Genomic DNA, 19,764 nt, shown 5'->3' with positions numbered 1-19,764 from the left:
TGTAACAAAAAGTATATTTTTAAAATAAATAAAAAACTGGTATGACATGAAATATTTTTTCTAAAATGTAAACAAATTATTTCAAAATGGGATTATTTTTTAAAATATAATGTAATTTTAAAATAAAAAGATAAGATATTTTGAAGTTTAGTACAGTTTTTAAATTATTATAATAGAAGTCATATTATGGATAAAATCAAGAAACCGAAATCTTATGGAATATTTACATAAATATCTGGACAGATTTATTGTTTACTTTTTATACCTAATATCCATAGATGATATATTGGCAACACACGATTATACACATATTATATATGAATTATATATAAATTATACATTTTCAATTTTTTAATTTAAGTGGTAAGACGATCACTTATTTAGGTTGAATAGATAAAGCCAAAAAAAATATGGAAGAATTTTAACTAAAGACTAAAAATATTAAAAAATGTTCTTATGTAGACAATTTCTATTTAAACTCATCCTTTTATAGAGAAATAAATTATTTTTTTGTAAAAAAAAAAGACATAAAAATAAGATAAAAGAAAATAAATATAGAAAAAAATGTATGAAAAATCTATAACCCAGAAATAAGATATGGCAACGAATTTCTTCTTTTGTTTCATCTATGTTAAGTATAAAAAATTTGGAAGTTGATATCATCGATTTTAAATATTTTTTTCAACTCAAATACATAGATTATAAGATAATGATATCTTAGAATATTTTTTTTTTAATTTACATTGTATGTCATTTTTAAAAAATCACTATTACTAACAAACTGATATGATATCTGAATTTAATATAAATGCAATTTGAGTAGTTTGCATTGAGGTTAAGCCAAGTATGGTGTCGAGAAAAAACTACTTGGCAATTTTAAGACAATATATGCAATGTTATATAATAACAATCAACTAATTTAACATTTAATGATTCAAAGAACAAAAAATCTGTATATATAGGGTATTAAAAATTGTATAAATATAGGCAGAGGCAGATGTAGAGTGTTGATGATATGCTCAATTGAACCCATAACTTTTCACGCTGAGAAAAAATTTATATGTAAAAATCCTTAAAATTATAAAAATAGTAGATATGAACTCATAACTCTAAAAATATAATGAGTTCAATGTTAAACCCTTAAAAATTGAATCCATAAAGTATAAATCCTAGATCCACCTCTGTATATAGGGTGTGGTTAGAGATATCGATAAACTCAAAATGACATCATCTTGAAATAAAATTTCACTGGCTAAAGAATTATTTAAATTTTTAGATAGCCTATTAAAGTGAATTTTAAATTAAGGATAATTGTCGATGCCCCCTTTTTCTCTAACTGTGGGGTCAGAAATCGAGTATACGACATTGGGAAGGACAACTTTATTCCCTTTCGAGAATTGGGTTTCGGAATTTGAAGAGTCACCACCTAATGATTATAGTGCATTAGGACACTTTTTGTAGAAGAGTTTGAGTTGGAAAACCAGAGTTCGGGTAAGGGCTAGAAATTATCTCGAGGGGAAGGTGTTAGGCACCCCTCAAGATCCACTAGTGTGGTTCCCGGCCATATTACAATTGTGACTTTACAAGTAAACAATCAAGGTTCAAATAAGGATTCACGTATAACATTGCAATCAGGTTGAAAACTTTCGAAGGTAAGTGGAGAGGGCAGAAATTTATAAAAAAACGATTTGAATAGTTTTACAAGAAGAGATGAAAGCAAATAAAGGGAGGGGAGTCCTAAGTTTATAATCAATATGGATCACTTTAATGCAATACCCAGCAATCACTCCTCATAAGAGGGGTCGCATGTGATATTAGCGCATCGGTCATCATATCCATATCTACCCTTCACACCCCGTTGAGGTGTTAAAGCGTAGAATGGTATCGTTACTTATTGCATGCTATTACCCGTCCCAATCCTATCAGTCCCGGAGGCATATGGACTACTAATCCTAAAGGGGAGGGAGTTGGGGCTTTTGCGGAGTTTTCAAAAGGATAAAAATCTAGGCGACAAGCAATAACAGATAGCAGTTTAAAGGGAAACAAATAGCAGTTAAGGCTCAAGTCGGCCTCCTCATTCAAAGCAGCAGATTATTTAGTATGACTTACAAATACTGGTTTGGTCTGTATTAAACTTAACGTAGGAAGGGTGGCTAATTTATCACATATTTTTCAGATAAGAAGTCCAAATTAGGCCTCCCTGCTGGTTGTAATTATCAAAACTGATGCAATTATAAAATTTTACCCTAAGGCTTGCCTAGGCGTTAAATAGAACCTATAGGCATGATATCTATTAGTTTCGGAAATAAAGAAGTAAACTGATTGCAGAAAAAGAATTGTCAATTACAGGGACATAAGATCTGCAGGCGTTAAACATTATTGCTACTGATTTTAGGCTTATAAGCGAGTTGACGATTTAGGTTTAGTTAACAACTCCTATAGACATGCTTTCTAGGTGTTACTGATTTGAGCACTGTTATTGCTTATGCAGGAATCTTATAGGCAGGTTGTCTACATGTAATTGATTAGGTATTTAAATCCTATAATAGGTTTGCCTAATGACAGATGCAGAATGCAGAAAGTCCTATAGGCATGGTGTCTATATGAAGATGCAGAATTTCAGAAGTATAGTAATTCCCTATGAACATGGTATCTACCCATTGCATGCATAGTCCCCTACCCTTTTCCACTAGCCGACCCCAAATGTTTATTACAAGATTATTACAGACCGGAATGAACAAGAAAAAAATATATCAGAAATTAAAGATTCCAACCAAGGAGAGCCTAATTCAGACCCCAGGTCTGAAATATGAAATAAACCAACTTCCAAAGATTAGATTCCAAAGCCTTTCTCTTATTTGCGATGTGTCAAAGTTCCAAGGAGCTTCAAGAACTCTAGGCAATGCTTACACCCCAAATATATTGCAGAATTAGATTATAGTGCAGTGTGGAAGGGTCAGCCCTCAAATGTCCAAGTTCAGAGGGAACTCAAGGTCCCAAAGCAAGGCTCAAAAGAGAGGGGCAGAACTTAAGGTTCTAGGAATAGGTATAGGTGCAATAGAGGGGAATTAGGGAATGCCAAGGCAGGTTGGTGGTCATGCCCAGCAATTAGGAATGTTGGCACACCCCTGACCATCCTGTCAGCTAAAAATTAGAGAGTTAGGACCTATTGAAGGTCAGGTTTAGCCATGGACATCAACTCTGATGCTGTCAGGCTATACCTCAACTCAACATACCTGAGGGAATGGGGTATGGGAAATTGAAAGAGCCTAGGATCCAAAGGATCCAGCTTTAATCCATGGACAATAACTTTGTGTATTGTCATGTCTTAAACCACAGCTCAAGCACATAAAGGGGTATGGGGAATGGGATTCATTGCAGTAACAGATAGCAAGACATAAGCATACTATTATTGAAGTTGAACTCTACAAATTATTGATGCTAGAATGGACATAAAAACGGGTAAGTAAACACATTGGGGTTGATGCTAGAATCAAAACTAGGACATACCAGTTTTAGGAAAAACAAATGAAAGCAGAAGTCTTGAGAAAGCCAAAGTGCAGAAAGTTTTAGAAGGGGTTGTGAGAATTAAGTGAAGCTCTGAAAATGTATTTCGTCTCGTGAAAAGAAAAAGAGTCGAGTATTTATAGCTTGGAAAACAGGTAGAGAGTAAGGGAAGAATCATAGTAATTATGGAACTATGTATTAATTATAATCAATCAACATAAGAACTTCCTTTAATTAAGGAGTTCAAACTCAAACGGTAATGGACAGTAAGCAGTTAAGGAAAGAGAATCAAGTAAACATCTTGTGTAAAGTAGGAAATTAGGGGTAAATACATAGGGGTTTAACTATGGAAAGAAAATTTTAAAATATATAGTTAGCCCAAATAAGGCAAGAACACAGTAAATCAATTAGTACCTAGTAAATCAAGGAATCAGGGATTCGACACTACCAATGAACCAAGTCAGAAAGAGGGGAAAGATTTTAACTTAAGGAAAATAAGTAGCAATCAATTAGGCCTATTAAAAGGGATTCTGAATCAATCACAAGTTGGAAAGCCCTTTTACAGAAAGGTTCATCACATATAAAGAGCATACAGACACGTTAAGTATGAAAGAAAAATTGTCATGCCATCGCAAAATCAGTGGAAAATCCAGTAACAGAGTTTAGAAGAGTTCAAAGCAACAAAGTAAAGAAACTAATTCGAAGCGTGATGAGAAAAAACTGATAAGAACAGTAGAAGGAAGCATGCTTAAGAAGATCCTTTTAGAAGAGGCTTAAACAAAGTTCAGTAGAAGGAAAAAATACTAAGAGCACTTAAGAACACGATAGAAGAATACAGTAGGTGAAACATACCAGAACATAGTAGAAGAAAATAGTAGAACATAGTGGAAAAGCATACAAGGACTTAGTGTAGAAAACACAATAGCAGAACATACAAGAACGGAATATAGAAAGCACGGTATAGGAACATACGTGGTAGAAGGAAAACATAAGAACACAGTAGAGGCAAATACATATAAAAGAAAAGGAGAAGAAAGTCAAATAAACACTTACGTATTTTCAGAAAACCCTAGATGGTAAAAGAGGCTTCGGAAAGTAATTTTTGAAAGAAAAGTTAGGGAAATCGTTTGAACACCCAAGTAGAGCATAGATACACAACAGATCTAAAAGAAAAATCGGGAAAAACCTCGACGGGTTAGGGTTTCAGAAGAACTCTAGAAAAAGCTTTGAAAAGGTCATCGATCTGAGTCGGAGAGGTCAGAATCAGGCTCAAAACACCATGGTATGCCGGAGCAAGGCCGGAATCTTCGAATCGGTGAAGGTCTGAGTGAAGACCTTAGAGGTATGGCCTCGAACCTTCGAGCATCAGGCATGCCAGAGCCGGAGGAGGTGAGTGTAGGTTATCCATGGCCTGAGAAACCATGGACTCCGGTGAAAACACGGTGGAACAAGGTAGGAGGAGGATAGGGTTCCGAAGGACCTTAAGAGTCTTGAGAGAGTTTTGGGATTCAGAGGTGGCGTCATAGTGCAAATGGGGTTAGGGGATTAAAAAAGGAAAGGGTGAATCAGGGTCGTTGATCAAAATGATCAACGGTCAGGATTTAAAAGGAAATCCGGATGGGTTTGAAAACGGGTTAAGGGGTCGGGTAAAAATAAGAACTGGGTTGTCCGAATTTGAGTTTGAAATTGGGTGACTTTTAGGCTAAAATTGAAATGTAATGGGGCTATAATTGAAATGAACTGAGGCGACATGTTAAATAGCCAGTTTTACCCTTTTTTTATTTATAAAAAATAGTAACATAATTTTAAAAACAAATTAAAAGCACTGAGCTAATTAATAATATATAAACATTAATCTAAAAATTCTAGAAATGATTTTATGATTGCAAAACGCTATTAATCGTAATATAGGCCATAATTGTAATTTTATGTAATTTAGCTTAAAAATATCAAATAAATTTGTAAAAATATGCAAAAATCACGTTAATTATGTTTTGGTGTAACTATGAGGATTGAAATAAATTATTCACCAAAATGATAATTTCGGAAATAATTATTGGATTTTGTACTGTTAAAATAGACAATAAATTGATTTTGAAAATCTTTAACAATTTGGGAAAAAACCAAAATACTTGGGGATGCTTATATATACATACACATGCTATTTTGAAAGTATTTTGAGTATAAAATTATATAGGGAAAAATTGGGTATCAACAATAATATCTTCACTTGCATCATTATAAAGATAATTATTATTGAAATATATATATAAAGTTTTAGAAATTGGAATATCAAAATAGAAATATTTTTTGAAAGATAAAACATACCAAATAAGAGTTCAAGTCATAGTAAAAGAGTCACATCGTAACCAAAGAATCGTTCATATTGTATCAACCTTTGTGCTTTGACATAAATACGAGTTATTATTAGAACTTTTCTAGGTTTCAATGACACCAATGAGAATGATGCAAATATAAAATTATCACTACGAGATTTGAGAAAATGTTAGTCTTTGTTCATGTACTGTTTCTTATCTAGAAGGTTTAAATTTTAAGGTTATTAACATATCATTCAAATAACTCGAATGTTTAACATGGTTAATGTCAAATATCAAAATGGAGTCATACTGGAGAAAAATATTTACTAGCTAAAGAATTTTTAAATTTTTTATATAGCCGACTAAAATGAGTTTTGAATTAAGGATAATATTTTCACTTACATTATTACAAAAATAATTATTATTGAAAAATAAAGTTTTAGAAACTGAAATTTAAAAATAAAAAATATTTTTTGAAAGATATCAACACACAAAATAAGAGTTCAAGTCGTATCCAAAGAGTCCTTCATAGTCTCAACCTTTGATCGTTTTGTCATAAATATGAGTTATTATTTTGCTTTCCGACTAATTTTAGCATCCAATGACACCGGCGAGAATGGTATCAAAAAAGAAAAATAGAATTATATCTAGAAAATTTGAAAAATGGTTAATCTTTTTCATGCAGTGTTTCTTAATTAATATTTAATGATTATCTATATTTAATAGAGAAAGTTTAAATTTTAAGATTATTTATATATAATCCAAATAACTCAAATATACTATATTGTGACGACCCAAAGGGTCATCACCTGTTTTTAATTGCATTCTGTGCTTCCGAGGCCTTGAAAACTTCATTTAGAGTCGCCTTGATTTGTGTGCGCAGTCCGGACGCGTAGCCGGAAAGCTTAAATATGAAATTATGTGAAAAATGATGAAATTTGAGTTTAAAATGAATAAATTTGACTTCGGTCAACATTTTGGGTAAACGGACTCGAACCTGTGATTTGACGGTCCCGGAGGGTCCGTAGGAAAGTATGGGACTTGAGCGTATGCCCGGAATCGAATTCCGAGGTCCCAAGCCCGAGAAATGAATTTTTAAGTAAAATTATTTTCTGAAAATGTTTAAGGAATTTTGAAATGAAATCTGATTAGAAAGCGATGGTATCGGGCCCGTATTTTGGTTTTGGGGCCCGATACAGGTTTTATATATGGTTTAAGTTATTTTTGTAAAATTTGGTTGAAAACGGAGTCCGTTTGACGTGATTCGGACCTAAATTGCTAAAGTTGATGTTTTACGAAGTTTGAGAAAAATCCTTTGATTTTGAGGTTTGATTCATTGTTTTTGAAGTTATTTTGGCGATTTGATCGTACATATAAGTTCGTATGATGTTGTTGAGTTAGTACGTGTACTTGGTTAGGAGCCCCGAGGGCTCGGGTGTGTTTCGAATGTGTTTCGGGAAGTTTTGAGTTTAAGAGAAGTTGCAGATTTTCTGCAGTCAGTGCCTAGGGATTTTTCCCTTCGCGTTCGCGTGGTCCCCTTCCCGAATGCGTAAGGTAAAGATCCCAGGTGCCCAAAGTCTTCTTCGCGAACGCGAAGGTTATGATGCGAACGCGAAGTTGAGGTGGGGAAGACCCTTCGCGAACGCGTCCTTCCACTCGTGAACGCGTAAGGTTGAGGGGAGGGGCCACCAAGTTGTTAACCGCGTACGCGGTCTCTTGAACATGAACGCAAGGCTCGAGCAGTTCTTGCTTTGCGAACGCGAGCCATTGTCCGCGAATGCGAAGGCCATTGCAGCCTGAGCCATCGTGAACGCGATGCATATTTTCGCCCAGTTATTTTAAAGACCCAAAAACAGAACACTTACGGGATTTCTCAAAATTTTACAAAACTTCTTCTTCTCCAAAGATCCTAGGCGATCCTTGAAGCACTTTTTCACCAAAACTTCTTGGGTAAGTAATTTTTAACTCGTTTTCTTCCATTTTCATCAACATCTATTGAATTTATAGGCCTAAACATATGATTAAGGGTAGAAAATTAGGGATTTGGGTAGAGTTAGGGCTTTTTATTTAATTGTGATTTAGACCTCGTTTTGGGGTCGAATTCTGGAAATAATTATACATTTGGGCTCGTGGGCTCGTGGGTGATTTGATTTTGGTCCGAACCTCGTGTTTTGACCAAGCGGGCCCGGGGTCGATTTTTGGGATTTTGGGAAGAATGATTGGAAAGTTATAATTGAACATTGGAATTGGATTGTTTAGCACTTATTGATGATGTTGAGTCAATTATGTATAGATTTGATTGGGTTGGAGCCGAATTTGAGAGGAAAAGCGGTGTTCGAGGCTTGAGTTGACCGTGAAAGTTCGAGGTAAGTGTTCGGTCTAACCCTACCTTGAGGGATTAGGAGTTGAGTCATATTTGCTACTTGCATCTTGTTGAGTACGACGTATAGGCATGGTGACGAGTATCTATACGTTGGTGTCAAGTATGACCGTGAGTCTTAAATTGAAAGTTGTTGTGTTCTTAAATGACACTTGGGTGCTTTACTTAATGATCTTCTATGATTGATTATTTTCAATAATTGAACTGAGTACAAGCTAAGTTGAGATTGGTTATAGCTGATTCTCCCTTGCCGGGATGGCTATTTCCATATTGTTGTTCCCTTGCTGGGAAAATTATTACATTGTTGTGTTCCCTTGCTAGGAAGTCATTATATTGATTATTTTCCCTTGCCGGGATTTCTTGTAATTTTGTGATGACTTGTAAATGGGAGCGGGTGGTACGCCTACCACAAGATATTATGAAATGGGAGCGGGTGGTACGCCTACCACGAGATATTATGAAATGGGAGCGGGTGGTACGCCTGAAATGGGAGCGGGTGGTACGCCTACCACAAAATATTATGAAATGGGAACGGGTGGTAGGCCTACCACAAGATATTATGAAATGGGGGCGGGTGGTACGCCTACCACAAGATATGAGAAATGGGATCGGGTTGCACGCCTGCAACAAGATGGAAACTGAAAGTGAAAGTTGTCTTTACTTTTCTTTATCTGTGTTAGAAGTTATATTGTTAGCTTCCTTGTTATTTCTTGCTATTTTGCTTTGTCAGCTACCCCCAAAGCATGTTCCCCTTCCCCAGCTTTAATTGTTTATTACTTGTTACTTTCCCGCCATATGTTATATAACAACACAGGTTTATCTGGAGTCTGGTCCTAGCCTCGTCACTACCTCGCCGGGGTTAGGCCAGACACTTACCAGTACATGGGGTCAGTTGTGCTGATGCTACACTCTGCACTTATGTGCAGATACCGGAGCAGCGTTCGAGCAGCAGCATTAGCTCGGGAGCCAGCCTTCAGTCCACCTAGATACCGTGGTAGCCTCGCAGGCGTCCGCAGGCCCGACGTCTACTCTATCCTATTTTATATTCTGTTATCTCATGTATTCGAGACAGACAGTATTATCTTCTTTCAAACTGATGTATGTAGTATTCTTAGTAGTCCGTGGATGTTGTGACACCAGATTCTGGGTAGAGACATGTATTGGTTTCTAGATACTTGGGTTTCATATTTATTTAAGACTTCCGCTAAATTTTATTTTTTGCTGTCATTTAAATGCCTAATCATTGATAATTTAACTGGCGAAACATGTATAAAAATGAATGGGTTAGTGGTTTCTAAGTTCATCGCTTGCCTAATTTCTACGAGTAGGCGCCATCACGACTCCCGAGGGTGGAAATTCCGGGTCGTGACATATATAGTTAGTATTTTGATAATACTAGTATGAAATAAAGAGACAAAAGAAAACATAACTTATTATTGTATACAATATAAAAGAGCTTTTCTTATATATAAATTTAGATTGTTAAAAGTAAGATAAGTTTAGACAACATGAGTAAAAAATATTAAAGAATAAGAAATCAAAATAGTATAAAAATTAATTATGACAGAGTTAGAAAAGGATACACTCCAGCCGGGTATCTTTTATTTGTTGTTTAAGATTTTGGCAACATACATTATGAAAATTATTTACGAATATTAATCATAAAGATTATTTAACTAATCATTTATCTCTTCTCAAAATTTTTCTAGATATATGTGATTACCCAAAAGGTCATCTCATATTTTAGAACTCAATTCGGGGTTCTGAGTCCTTCAAAACCTCATTTTACTTATCCTCGATTTGTGTGCACAGTCCGGATGCGTTTCCGGCAAGCCTTTATGGGAAAGATTTGAGAAATTAATAATTTTGCCTTTAAAAGTGATTTTAGTTTACTTCGGTCAATATTTTAAGTGAACGGATCCGGACCCGTGTTTGGACGTCTCCGTAGGGTCCGTAGTAAAATATGGGACTCGGGTGTATGCCCGGAATCGAATTCCGAGGTCCCTAGCCCGAGTAATAAATTTTTGTTAAAAATTATTAAGCTTAAAATCTAAGGATTTAAAGAAATTGAATAATGTTTGATCATGTTCGAATCGAGACCGTATTTTAGTTCCAGAGTCCGGTACTGGTTTAATATAATATTTTAGTCATGTTTGTGAAATTTGGTGAGAAACGGGACGGATTTGACGTGATTCGGACGTCCGATTGTGAAAATAGGAATTTTAAGTGTTCTTAAGGATTTCATGTATTTTGGTGTTAAATACGTAGTTTTAGATGTTATTTTGGCAATTTAATCGCACCAGCAAGTTCGTATGATGTTTTAAGACTTGTGTGCATATTTGGTTTGGAGCCCCGAGGGCTCGGGTGAGTTTTGGATAGGCTACGGAGTGTTTTGGAACTTAGAAAAAATTACTAGTATGACTGAACCTATTGCAGGCCCCTGATCTCGCAATTGTGAGATCATGCATCGCAATTGAGAAGGTTCCGCTTTTGCGAGGCTTTTATCGCAATTGTGAACATAAGCTGGGCCAGGCAAGCTTCGCAATTGCGAAATAAAATTGGGTAGGGCAGTGATCGCAAATGCGATAATTTTATCGCATTTGTGGAGGTTCTTGTTTGCAATTGCGAACATACCTTCGCAATAACGAAGGCAACAGAAGTGTGGGGAACTTCTCATTTGCAATGGTTCTTCGCAATTGCGAAGCTCAGGTCGCAAATGCGACATCTGCAGCTGTGTAAAAGGGATTTAGACGGAATTTTTGATTCATTTCCCAAATTTTCAAACTCTAAGCTTCAAGAGGCAATTTTCCAAGAGCTAGTTCTTCCCCAAATTATAGGTAAATGATTTTTAACTCTTTTCTTTTAATCTTTCACTTCTTATAACAAGATTTCAACCTAGAATCTTGTGATGACCCAAAATGTCATCTTTAAATTAAATAATTATCTCGGTATTTTAAGACCTTGAAAAGTGGTATCAATAATTCCTCGACTTGCGTGCGCAGTACGTATAATTTTCTGGAAGGCTTTTATGTGAAAAAAAATGAATTAAAATGTGAATTAGAGCTTTAAAACTCAACTAAATTGACTTCGGTCAATATTTTGAGCAAACGAACCCGGATCCGAGTTTTGACCATTCCGGTAGTTTTGCATCGTGATTTGGGACTTGGTCATATGCCCGAAATTGAATTCAGAGTTTCCTAGATCAAATTATCGCCATTTAACAGAATCTAGAAATCAAAGGCTAAAAATTTCTTAAGTTTGACCGGAAATTTGACTTTTTATAAAAAAAAAACCCGGAATGGAATTTCAACGATTTTAATAGTTTTGTATGATTATTTTGGAATTAGGAGCATGTTCGGATTTGGATTTGGAAGTCCGTGGGACAATTCAGCGCATTTTGGCAAAAGTTGGAAAATAGAAGATTTTTGGAAAGGTTTGACCGAGAGTTGAATTTTTGATATCGGGGTTGGAATCCATTTATGAAATATTTTATAGTTTCGTTATGTCATTTATGACTTGTATAAATTTGAAGTCATTCGGACTTGATTTGGTAGGTTTTTGCATCGAATATAGAAGTTGGACGTTCTTAGATTCATTAGGCTTGAATTGGCGTGTGATGCACGGTTTTAGCATTTTATGATATGATTTGAGGTTTTGACTAAGTTCGTATGATATTTTAGGACTTGTTGGTGTATTTTATTGGGGTCCCGAGGGCCTCGGGTGGATTTTTGGAAGGTTAACGGATCAATTCGGACTTGTATTTATCTGCTGAAATTTTCTGGGCAGTTTCTGCATTTTTCGCACATGTGAATAGTGACCGCACATGCGTGAACAGTATGCGTTAACAGTATTCGTGTAACACGCGCGAACAGTACCGTGATAAATTCTGGACAGTGCATAACGAGAAGTTCGAGTTTTCTTTCATTTTTGGACTCCCAAGCTCGGTTTGGGCGATTTTCAGAGGCAAAGTTCACCACAAAACTTGGTAAGTGTGCTTGACTCCCTTGTGATTATATTTCATGAATAAATCTTCATTTTTGGCATTAGATTATTGATATTTGAAGAGAAATGGAGGAATTTTCTAAAATTCCATAAAGATGAATTTTTAAGATTTGAAAGTCAATTCGATGTTGGATTTTAGCAAAGTTTGTATGGTTGGACTCGTGGTTGGATGGGAGTTCATATTTCGTGACTTTTGTCATATTCCGAGACGTGGGCCCCATGGGCGTTTTTTGGTTAATTTCGGATTTTGTTGGAAAAATTAGTATTTTCATATGGAATTAATTCCTATAATATGTATTGAATGAATCGATTTAATTGTGACTAGATTCGGGATATTTGGAGGTCGATTTGAGCTGCAAAGGCATTGCATAGTAGGATTTTGCTCGGATTGAGGTAAGTAACGGTTATAAATCTGGTCCTGAGGGTATAAAACCCCGGACATTATGTCGTATGACTATTTTGGAGGTGACGCACATGCTAGGTGATGGGCGTGTGAGCGTGCACCGTAGGGATTATGACTTGGTCCGTCCCGTGAGACTGTGGAATTTATTGGCCTACTGTTTAATACATGTTCCCTCTGTTTTCATAGAAATTGACTATACTTCATGTTAGAAATCTTGTTTAGGCCTTATGTGATCACTGTTGAGACCTGCGAGGTCGTGTACTTGCTGAATTAGCTGTTGATTGCTTGTTTGTACTCAGTCATAGCTTTTCTTGCTTATTATGCCTCTGTCTCTTGTTGTTCATTGTTGATACATTATCTCTATTTGGATTGTTTATATGATTTTTGAGAGCCCGAGAGACTGGAGAGATTGATGACTGAGTGAGGCCGAGGGCCTAGTTGTGAGGTTATTGATATTATAGCACGTGAGTTGTCCGTGCAGCACGTGAGTCGTCCGTGCGGATCCAGATATTATATTATAGCACGTGAGTTGTCCGTGCGGATCCAGATACTATATTATTATAGCACGTGAGTTGTCCGTACATCACGTGAATTGTCCGTGCAGTTTATAGCGCTTGGGCTGAAGGAGCCCCTCCGGAGTATGTACACACCCCCAGTGAATGCAGGTACCTACTGAGTGCGAGTGCCGAGTGCTGAGCGACTGGGAGGAATGAGTGAATGTGAGGAATGAGTGATTGTGAGGTTGGCGTGAATGAGAGGACAGAGTGACTGTTATTCTGAGAAAATACATTTACGTCATTACTGTTGCATCGCAGATGTCATATCACTATTTTGAAAATTATTGAAAGATATTATTTACTGCTCAGTCAAATTTGATATCTAGTTTATTGAGTACATACTGATATGACTTACACTATTAAATTGAAAGTAAGACTACTCTTATTTGAAAGTTATTGAAATAACTGTATTTGCATAGCTCGTCACTACTTCTCAGATCCTTATTTATTTCTGTTACTTACTAAGTTGGTGTACTCACGTTACCCCATGTACCTCGTGTACAGATCTAGACACTTCTGATCACAGCGGTTGTTGATTGAGGAGTCAGACTCATGAGACTATTGAGGTAGCTACATGGCGTTCGCTGACCTTGACTCTCCTTTCCTTTCTTGTTGTATTGTTCTATATTTTCAGACAGTGTTTTATCAGTCAGGTATTGTTATCATTTAGATGCTCATGCACTCAGTGACACAGGGTTTTGGGGATGGATTGTATAGAAATTTTGGAGTTATATTCTATTTTAAAAGGATTTCTTTAATATTAACTGCTTCCGCCTTTATTTAAAATTTCTACTATGTTGAGATGTCGAGTTGAGGCTTGCCTAGTTTCACGATAGGCGCCATCACGACAGGTGAGATTTTGGGTCGTGACAAATATAGGATTTTTATGGTGGAATTGGGAACTTTTGGGTAGAAACTAGGAATTTCGAAATTTAGGGATTTAGACCTCAAATTGAGGTCGTATTCCAAAACCAATTGTATATCCGAGCTCGGGGGTAAATGGGTAATCGGATATTGGTCCGAGTTTCGGATTTGTACCAAGCGAGCCCGGGTGTTGACTTTTGTTGACTTTTTCCAAAATATCCTAAATTGAATTCCTTGTAATCATGGGTAGTTCCTAAGTCTTAAATTGAATTGTTTGATTGAAAATTTCTAGATTCTATTGGCCCGGAGGCTAGTGTAAAAGGAAAGGCGGTGATTGAGTTTTGAGTTTGGCCGTGGTAGCGAGGTAAGTGTTGTGGCTAATCTTAGCTTGAGGGATTAGGTATTGTTACCTTATTTGCTATGTGTTTGATTGTTGAGTACGACGTATAGGTAAGGTGACGAGTACCTATACGTTATTGTTATATCGTAGCATGCGAGTGAGTCTTATACTTGTGACCATTATACTCTTTATTTGTATAGTTTATGCTTAAACTGGTTATTCTTCATGTTAAACAAACCTTATCATGTTTTTCCTAGAATTGATATTGGTTGAGTATTGACTCAAGTTGAGATTTATGTTGTGAAGTTAAATATTGAAATGAGGTTGGTTATTGACAATTCCCTTGCCGGGTTGATATTGTTCTGTTGTTTTGGGTGAGGAAGAGTGTAAAGCACGAAGGGTGATGCCGTGCAATGTATTGTGAGTGAGTGATAATGCACGAAGGGTGATGTCGTGCCATGCTATAATAGAGTTAATGCACGAAGGGTGATGCGTGCCGTTTCTATTGTTTCTTATGGTGAGGATGAGAGTAAAAGCACGAAGGGTGATGTCGTGCAGTTGGCTGCTATGTTATTTACTTTCGTTGGTGCAAAGCATGATATTTACTGCGTTCCTTTACTGTATTATTTTCAGGATTTGACATTCCCCTCAGCATGATTTCCCCCTTTCCATTATTATCTGTTAAATTTCCGTTTGTTGTTATTTTCTCGTACATGATTTAACTGTACAAGTTCATGTTATTGTCATATCCTATCCTCGTCACTACTTAGCCGAGGTTAGGCTCAGCACTTACCAGTATATGGGGTCGGTTGTACTGATACTGCACTCTATACTTTCTATGCAGATTTCGGTACTGGACTGCATTGATCAGAGTCGGGTTGCTGCCTTCAGTCCATCAGGAGACCCAAGGTAGATCTGTCGGTATTTGCAGACCCTGGAGTCCCCTTCCATCTATCTTAGTTTCCCTATTTTCTTTCATTTCGAGAACAGATGTATTTTTTTTAAACCAGTATTTGTAGTAACTCTTAGACGTTTGTGGGTTGTGATACCAGATTTTTGGTAGTCGTGTATTGGTGTTTAGATTGTTATAAACTTCCGCATTTTATTAAATCATTATGTTTTAAATTATTGTCTTTTAGTGAATTTCTTAAAGAAGTAGCGTATTTAATTTTTTATATGTTGGCTTGCCTAGCAATCGTTTGGTTAGGCGCCATAACGATTCCGATGGTGGAAAATTCGGATCGTAACAAGATAGATAAGATCTTTTAAAAAATTGTATAGATCATTTATTGGAACAAAGGTAAATTTGAAAAAAAAAAATTAATGCCTTTTGGTTCTCAAAGAGGCAACTATTTACAAATTTGTTTGGCTAAAGGGATAAATAAAAATAAAAAGAGAAATAAAGTAGGCAAAAACTTACACACATAGAATATTTACACCAAGTCAATAAATGTATGCAAATCATTTGTCTTTTACATATCATATATCTATTACTTAACCATATAAAAAGATATATATATTTTTACTTTGATTATTAATTGCTACAATTGAATTGATCGATTTGATGTAAACAAGGATGCAGGATCGAAGGAAGTACTACTTATATTGTTAACCTATAGATATCCTATTCCTCTTCGTTCCAGCTTATTTGGATTTTTTTTTATTTTGATCCAAAAAGAATGACAACATTCTAAATTTAGAAATAATTTAACTTATATTTTCCGTTGTACCCTTAATGCCATATTTTTATAACCATACAAATATTATGACTTTTCTAGAACCACAATCTCAAAGTTTTATAATCATACAAATATTAGTTATATTTAAGACCACAATTTTCAAAGGTCATATTTCTTTCCTAATAAAATCATTATCTTTCAAATTTTGCCATATAAATTAAAATGGACCAAGTATTATTTTATAGAGAAAGATAGAGGGACGAACCCATCGTCTGCCAAGTATATATCATAATATTCTGTGGGAATGATAGGGGGTGCCATCAGTAACATATGGAAGAATTTTCATAAATTGTGTCAACATTTGAAAAAATGAATATTTTTATATTATAATAACAAGCGATGCTATTTTTTATATTTATTTTATACTCTTTTTTTGGTTGCAAGAGATAATTTATTATTAAAAACTAGGTAACATTACAAGGAGATTTCCCAGTCATCCCATTAGAATCGAAACTGAGAGGATTTACAAAAGTACCAGCGCTATTAACTGCATTAACGTTCCCCATACTAGCTAGTCTATTACAAGTTTGCTCAAATATTATTCTACCGTACAATCTTCCATCGGCATCATCCTTCAAGGTTGCTTCCACCAGCTGAGTATATGCATGATGGATGATTGTTTTATTCATTAGTTGTAACTCGATACTATCCTTAGCCACAAGATGAGCTACTGAGTTTGCTTCTCTGAAATTATGTCTGAGCAACGGGGTCCCCAGCTGCGCCATTGACCACCTGCATGATGAGATAATATGGTTAAAAATTTGACGTTCTTTATCTAGAAGAGAGATTACCTCTATTGAGTCCGTCTCTATCTCGAGAGGCTGGAGTTGAAGTTGGAGTGCAACCTTAAGGCCTGTTTCCGGCGCAAGTAGTTTTGCATGAGTGTTGCTGATGACATTAGTTAATTTTTGGTACTCTATTATCCAACTGCCATTGTTGTTTCGAATGACTCCTCCCAAGCCGCTCATGTTAGTGCCGTTGATGAAAGCACTATCACAATTGAGTTTAAAGCTCCCCCTAGGGGTTTTTTGCCATCTGAAGGAGATGAACTTGGTATTTTGTGAGGGTTGTTGGAAGTTGATAAGGTATTTAAATTCCGCAGTTTTAGTAAGGGATGTTTTGATTGGTACTTCATGAGAGACATTGTTTATATTGTTATTATTGCGATTGAGCCATATATGCCAGAGGCAGAAGGGGTAGAGCTCCTCCCATTCTAGGTTTTGAAAGGATATGGAGGGTTTCATGAGCCTAATCAAGTCTAACCAGTGTAAATTGGTAAAGGATGGAGGGGAGATGCCCAAATTTGACCAGAATTTTTGAACTATAAGGCATGATAGGAAGATGTGGTAGATATCTTCTTTACCTCTTCTACAAGCCGGACAAGTATTATCTATATTGAGCCCAATGTGGAGGAGGTAAGTTCTAGTTGGAAGTTTCCTATGGTAGCATAGCCAGAAGAAAAAACATATTTTCCTAGGTACCTTTAATTTCCAAATCCAAGAGGTATTTAAGGGCGGGTCCTTAGGAGGATCTAGAAGTGTTATGGCAGATTTGATACTAAAGATGCCATTATTGGTTGGTTTCCAGTAAGGCTTGTCTTTGGAGGTGGTTGAGTAATCTATATGGATATTTTGGATGACATTCTTAATATCATCAGTGATAGACAAGGAAAGGTTATCGAAGTTCCTTTTTTGATCAATTAGGATGTTCCTAACTTATATGTGTTCCTCACTCAAAGGAAGGAGGCCTTGGATTAGGGTTCTGAAAGGGGGGAAATTTGAAATCCAGCTATTATCCCACAACCTAACTCTACTGCCATCACCTATATTCCATGCCAAACCTTTGTTACAAACATTCCACCCATTTACTATGTTTTTCCAAATAAAGGAGGCATTTTTTAGAGAATATCTATTCAAATATTGGTTAGTGAGGGTCCTAGCCCAAGGGGCAGTAGTATTGTTATAAAGGCGCTAAGTGAGATTTGCAAGAATGACTTAGTTTTTAACATTTGCTTTGACTAATCCAATACCCCCTAGCCCCTTAGGAGTGGTAACTGTATCCCAACTAATTAAGTGGAGATGCTTTTTTCGGATGTAGAGCCCCAAAGGAAGTTGCGTTGAATACGATCAACAAATTTGAGGGTTTTTTTGGAAGGAGGAAATATTGCATCACATGAGAAGGGATGTTGCTCAGAGTAAATTGAATCAGAGTTGCTCTTCCAGCTAGATTAAGGCATTTTAGTTTCCAGTTGGCGAGTTTAGATCTCATGTTATCCAAGATGTAAAGGAAATCAGTGTGCTTAGGAGAATTGGTAATAATAGGGAAACCTAGGTACCTACCAAAATGTTTACTTGTAGAAACATTAAGAGATTTGGAAATGTTTTCCTGAAGGGATTGCAGGCAATTTGTGGAAAAGATAATTTTAGACTTTTTGTAATTGATTTTTTGTCCAGAAAGTTTACAAAAGAGGGATAGGGTATTAGCAATGGCTTCACAAGATTTGTTATTGGCTTTGGCCATTAACGTAAGATCGTCCGCGAAAAATACATGAGATAGATCCGGTCCTTTAGGACTAAGCTTGATGGGGTCCCACAATGCACGATCAACTTGGTGATTTATAAAAAGAGAAAGCATCTCAATATAAAGAACAAAGATATAGGGTGAAAGGGGGTCTCCTTGGAGAATACCCCTAGTAGGCTTGAAATAATTAGTACGAGAGTCATTGACGAGTATGGCAATATTACTAGTAGTAATACAATTCATTATGAGCTTAGTTATTTTATGGGGAAATCTGAAGTAAACAAGAGTTCTATAAATGAAGGACCACTCAAGATAATCGAAGAATTTTTCTAAGTCTAGCTTGATAATCATGTTAGGCTTAGAACCCTTAACCTTGCTGAATTTGTTAATAACCTCTTGGATGATGATACTGTTATCACAAGCCCTTCTATTTTTAATAAAACTAGATTGAAAAGATCTAATGATTTAGGGAAGGAGGGGTTTTATTCTATTAGCAACAATTTTAGTGACAACTTTATAAATCGTATTGCAAAGGCCTATTGGTCGAAAATTTTGGAGGAGGTCAGCATTAGGCACTTTAGGAATTAAGCAAAGATGAGTATAGTTAATGTTCTCAGGAATAATTTGCATATGAAAAATATTTTTAACATAAGTAGTGACAGAATCATCAATCACTGGCCAAAATTTTTGATAAAAAATGGGGTGAATGCCATCCGGACCAGGGGCTTTCATTGGTTTAAAAGAAAAGATGGCATTTGATATCTCTTGGTTAGTGACAGGCGTATCTAGAAAATCAAGGCTCAAATTATCAAAGCTTTTTGGGGAATTAATAATATCCATCCTATCCGAGGTGGAGAGAGAAGTGGTGAAGATATTACTAAAATATTATAAAGTGTGATTATTAATATCGGAGGGGTCATCAATCCAGTTGCCCTCATCGTTTTTGAAGTGAGAAATTTTATTGAATTTTCTACGGATAAAGGTGGAGATGTGAATTTTTTTGTGTTAGCCTCTCCATTATTAAGCCAGTTAATTCTAGATCTAAGTTTCCAAAAATCCTCTTCTAACCTAAGGACATCATTATACTCGTTAACAAGCTGATTTTCCAGGTTGAGGAGAAAAGAGTTGTTGGGT

Source organism: Nicotiana tabacum, chromosome 1, assembly GCF_000715075.1.
Source record: "Nicotiana tabacum cultivar K326 chromosome 1, ASM71507v2, whole genome shotgun sequence".
NCBI classification, from domain to species: Eukaryota; Viridiplantae; Streptophyta; class Magnoliopsida; order Solanales; family Solanaceae; genus Nicotiana; species Nicotiana tabacum.
Note: the sequence above shows the minus strand (reverse complement) of the source record.